The sequence below is a fragment of the Meleagris gallopavo genome, chromosome 9 (genome assembly GCF_000146605.3).
Source record: "Meleagris gallopavo isolate NT-WF06-2002-E0010 breed Aviagen turkey brand Nicholas breeding stock chromosome 9, Turkey_5.1, whole genome shotgun sequence".
In the NCBI taxonomy this organism is placed as follows: domain Eukaryota; kingdom Metazoa; phylum Chordata; class Aves; order Galliformes; family Phasianidae; genus Meleagris; species Meleagris gallopavo.
The window spans coordinates 14,226,639-14,232,006 of NC_015019.2; the positions used below are offsets into that span (position 1 = coordinate 14,226,639).

General features: G+C 42.3%; 1 long non-coding RNA gene across 1 annotated transcript; it reads left to right on the top strand.

Moving 5' to 3' along the window:
• The first annotated feature begins 317 nt into the window (after positions 1-317).
• On the top strand, positions 318-3,190 carry LOC116216947. The gene is made up of 4 exons (XR_004160689.1): positions 318-544; positions 698-805; positions 1,474-1,580; positions 2,279-3,190. It is a non-coding gene; the product is annotated as an uncharacterized LOC116216947 (long non-coding RNA).
• The last annotated feature ends 2,178 nt before the right edge of the window (positions 3,191-5,368 follow it).

Genomic DNA, 5,368 nt, shown 5'->3' on the forward strand with positions numbered 1-5,368 from the left:
AGCTGGCATCTCTGCCTTTCTCCCCTTCTCACCCACGCTGGCTGCCTTCATAATAAGCTTTTTCAGCAAAGTTCAGCTTCTTTATTTTTCTGATAGCACTAAGCTTTTATTTCCCATAAAAATAATTGTGTCTTACTGTAAAAGATACCCTCTGTTGAGCAGACCACTGGTATGATGGGGAGCTGCAGACCCTGCAGTGGTTGCTGCAAAGCAGTACTCACTTTGCTAAGCACCGCTCCTGGACCAGACCGTGGAGTATCCATGTCTGTGTGTCCACTTGTGTGTGAAGCTGAAAAGAATCTGTAGGGGAACTGTTAGCTCAAGGCTTGAACTGGTGATTGAACACCTGGTGAAGGGCTGTGGCTGCCCAGAGAGCACAGGCAAATTGCACCTGTGCTCCCCAAGCTACTGAAAGGGGTGGAACCTGGGTGCAACCACCTTGGGCTCATGTAAGGGCCAGCCATGGAAGGGAGAGCGTCTCTTGAAGCTAGACTGCTTCTTGGGGAGCAGTGCTGCATAGTCAGAGATCCCCTTCTCCAGTTGAGTGAGTTCAACTCTTTTTTTTCTGTGTCTGACTGTTGGCCTACCTGTGAGTGCTTTTCCTGCTATCACCAAGAACTTCTGAGAAGCAATTTTACTTCTTTGTGAGTGGAATAGAATTGCAGTGAATTAATTTGGTGTTTGCTTCTGCTTTCAGATCTGCAGTGAAGTCTTGGACCTGCCTGGCTCTGTGAGACATGACCATGTGTGCAGTGCTACAGCAATTCACCAACCTGATGTCTTCGTGCTGGACAAAGTCTTCTTGGTAATCACAGTTTGTCTTAATCTGCCCCAAAGCAAGGTAAACCAAATCAACAAAGCACTTGCTGCTTTCTAAAATGTGAATTTTTGATTTTGTGACTAGTATTTTCTACAAGCGAATGTAGTCTCAAAGCTCTGTTTTCTGTGAATTTGTATTTCTTGCTTGAATTTCACTTGTATATACATAACTTGAAAACTTTCCTGTGGTTTGAATATTTCTTAACATCTCCCTTGTGTGGATTTCCTGGTATCAGAGGTGCAAAGTTAATGGTATGCTTTTTCCCTTAAGGAAACCAGAGTCTTGCTCTTTGCAGCCACTCAGTTTCAAACACTGTGTTACTGAAGTGATATAAGATGACGGCGGTCAAGTATTAGGAGGATAAGCAGGAAGACATGCAGAGTGAACTAACTGATTGGAATGTTCCAATGATTATAAAATAATCATAAAGGAGTCTCATTCTGAAGTACTGGAAAATTGTATCTAGAATTGTATTCTCCTTTCTGATCGCATTTTGAATAGGAGCAATCACAGACGGTGGCTCGCTGGTTGGAGGTAGCCCTTTCCTTGGATTTCCAATGCTTCTTGTTTGTCAGTGGAAGACAGGATATGTGAAAATCTCCCATCACAAGCACAGCTCTATTACTTAGCCTTTTGTCATTCAACTTCTGCAGGGACAACTTGGCTGGTGGGCACGGCTCCAAAACTGCCCCTGGGCCTTTGGTCTCTGATGTTCCAGGTGCAAGCCTGCTGAGGTGTGAAGGCTTTGCAGCGAAGGCAGGTGAGAGCTGGGGCCCTGGAGCAGGAGGCATGCTGCCTGGCAGTCTGCTGCTGTCCTTTTGCCTGGTCAAATAAGGAATCCTGGGGGCTGTTTCCATTAGCAGGATTTTTTTAAAAAGCTCATTTATTTTTGATGTACCATTCTTATTTTAAAAGAATGCATGAAGTTCTGTTTTATTAAGCGTGGCAGGAGTTGAGCAGTAGGAGACATACTTTCTCTCCCTTACCTTTGCATTTTTAAGTCCTACTTAACCAGTCCAAAAAAGCCTCTAAGTGGCTGTTGGTGTTCATCCAGAATGTGTTCAGGTTTCCCTGTGCGTTCTGTCCGCTATCCTGGTTTCTGCTGTCTCTTTTCCAGGCATACAAGTCACCATAAAGTAGTACCTAACAAAAAATCTCCCCAGCTACACAGAATTTGAGTGAGGGTTTTTTCTTCTCTGGAGAGTTACTCTTGTTCCAGATGCCTACATCCATAACGAATAACTTTCAAAGAACGACCCAACTCTTTGGAGTTGATAAACTCTTTTTATGTCAGGATAAACTCTTATTTATGTCCAAAACATATTTCACTCTGTTTATTTCCAAAGCAACATAATGATAAAGGTTATTTAGCAATATTTTTTTTCTTCTGTTTCCTATAGTGTTTAGTCTTTAGTAACAAATCTATTTTCATTCTGAAGTGCTGCTGATGTTTCACAGGATCTGAGCAAAGCTTTGCTCAGCCTTTCCCCAGACTGATGTGAGGATGCTGGTGTGTACCCATGTGTGATGCTCTGGGGCCTTGTTTCAGCTGTGGAAAAGCCTGTGCCATGCGGGTATCACTGGAGGTGAATATTGAGGCAACCGATGTCAGTGATTCAAAGTATCACCAGGGAGGCAAGGTGGGGAGATGTGACACTAGACTATTTGTACCCCATAATGTGCAAGCAATTTAGCAATTCTAGCAGGTTCCAGTTCCAGAGTAACTGATGATTATTTTCAATATACGTTTCCAGAGTATTTTCTTCCCCAAATATAATTTGAGCAAAGAATGCTTTCAGCACTACAAACTAAATTGGTTGCAGCACTGTCATGTTGGCTTTACGTATTGCTGTTCCCATTTCTGGTGGCTAGGACACTTGTGCTTTTGTTTTACAATTAATATTTTGATGAAACCTCGTAAGGTACCGTAGGCATAAATATTTAATACCTTCCTCTCCGTGTTTCTGTATTGCTGAGCTTGGTGATAAGTTAGTACTTCAGACTGAAATGCAGATAAAACAGTAATGTGAGCAGTTTAAATCCGCATTTTTCCAATGCTCCTCTGGTCAAGACGACTGTGTTGCAGCAGGAGTATTGCTATTTAAAATTGTTTACCTCTACGCTTCAGCTGAATGCTGCTGTATGTGATAAATGAGGTAAATAAAGGTGCCTTTCGGGTCCCAATAACTGCACAAGAAACCTAATCATTCTCACTAACATAAAATAATTTAACAAATGGAACGGTGCCATAGCAGCCTAATAAGAAATTTCTGAGTACTGCACCGCATATGGCCAAAGACTCTTCAGGCATAATTCACACTCCCCCCAGCTTTATGGTAGGCTTGTGTTTTATGTTTAATGTGGAATAAAATGTTGCACGTGGCATCCACAGTACTCCCACATTTTTTTTCTTTCCGAATATAGTTAACTTTTGATCTGGGCATGAAGCAGTATGTTTTTTTTTCCCCATGATAACTGACATTGCTTTACCTTATGGATAAGATGTGTTGGAGTTCAGGGTAGGGGGATGGGAGGGAAGCAAACTTAAACCGCTAGGTGTGGATTTTCATCTCTTTAGAGACATTACAATGTCACTTAAGTAAAGCAGAACAATACCTTTAAAGGTGAATACTGAAATGTCTGTCCTCTTCCACCTCCTGCATCCTTCTCTGGTTCCCCCAGAAGAAAGCAATTTCTGAACAGATGAAGTTATTACTATTTAATAAGAATAATTTTTTGCACAACACTAACGGGTTTCTGCTAGCCAAGATAGTGTCGTTTGGCTTTGTTTGTTTCTTTAAAATGATGTTGCTTAACAGAATACCATTTGAGGTAAAAGGACATTAATCCCCTGCCCTGTTAGGGTGATCTGGGTTACCTCCTCTAGAGAAGCGTTTGCATGTTCTGTGCACATCCTCAGGGATTTGATCTGGAATTTAACCACCTCTGCAGCTCGCTTACATAGGGTAAACATTTTGTGTTCCTGCCTCGAGTACCTGCTAGTAGGCAGCATCAAGGAGAGATCTAATAAAACTTCAAATTCTTCTCCAAAGTGCAGTTTAGTTGCAGGCTTTATGTATTTATGTAAAGAGTCAACTTGTGTTCTTATCCTGTGCTTCCAAGCCTTTGTCTTGCAGATGCTGAGGCAGCAATGCAAATAAAAATAGAGCTGGGGAGAAATGTGACTTTATTAGAGCTTTGGGAACTTGAAGATACACTTATCCCAAAGTCTGCTGGTTAAAACAAACATAGGAACTGTCTGTGAGAGTGTCTCAATTCTAGCTGTTTCAATCGAACTGTTGCTTCACATCAATGGGTACTGGCGGCTCCTTGGCCTTGCTGCCTCTTCCAGCAGGTGAGGCTGGGTGCTGTGGGGGCTTTGCAGAGCTGTGCACAGGCAGCTGTGGCTGGCACAGAGGTGGTGCTGTCCTGGGCTGCCCTCAGCCTCTGAGCTGTAGGGGTGCAGAAATCACTGCTGTGCCTTCAAAGAACAGGAGCTGTGTTTCATTAACACCAGCCTGAGTGTCATGGTGGAAGCACAGATGGTGCGTTTTAAAAAACAAACCAGGAAACACTTTAAAATAAATGAGAAGCAGTTATTCTCTCCTTTGGTGCCTATTGTAAGCAGGTGTTAATGTGGTTGGGCAGAGTCTGTATACGGGCTAGATATTCCTGTCTTTGGTGCGATGGGAGTAAATGAAGACAAAGAGGGAATTCATCTGAATGCATCTACTCATCCCAAACATCAGTGCCCCCATCTGAGCTTTGCTAATGAGCAGCTCTGCCAGAATGGGGCAGGGCTGTAAGTGCTGACCGTTGAGCACCACCATGCTGCAGAAGGATGGCTGGGTGTCTCCCAGCAGGTGGGCACTGCAGGCAAGATTTGGGAGGGCCATGTTAAGAATCATTAGGCTCTCACTGGTCAGTGTGGAGCTGATAGGGTGTTTTTCTGCTGAAGCCTGTTTACAGGAGCACAGTTGCAGTAAATTTCTCATTTTAAATATGGCTTCAGTTCATAGTGCTTTTTTTTCCTTGACATTTAAATTTCTTCACAATAAATTAAGGCAAATGTCTATATTAAACTAAAACTAAAAAAAGGCCAAAACCTCACTACAAGTTAATTTTCAAGCCACTGAAGTAACGCTTTTCAGTAAGTATTTACTTTTCATGTGGGTATCTTGTACCTTGTCAATGCACTCTTATCCTGCTTTCTACATCCCCAAGAAGTCCCATACAGCCTAGTGGATCAGTGGGATTTCCCCCAGACGATAAACTGTTTCTCTTACTCCCATTAGTTTGTTTGGGAAGTTGAAAAGCTGGAGTAATCAAAAATAATCATTGGTGTCAAAACTATTATGAATTATTAAAAGAGGCACAGCAACGGGAGCTACAGATGATTCCTCATTCTGAAAATGAGCACGTCTTATGTTATTGCTGCAGTAATTACCTAAAAATACCTAATACTTAATTACTTCCAAGGTGTCGATCTTCATAACTGTTTATTAGAAAATTCTAATGCATGGAGCAGCTGCTTCCGCAAGCAAATCT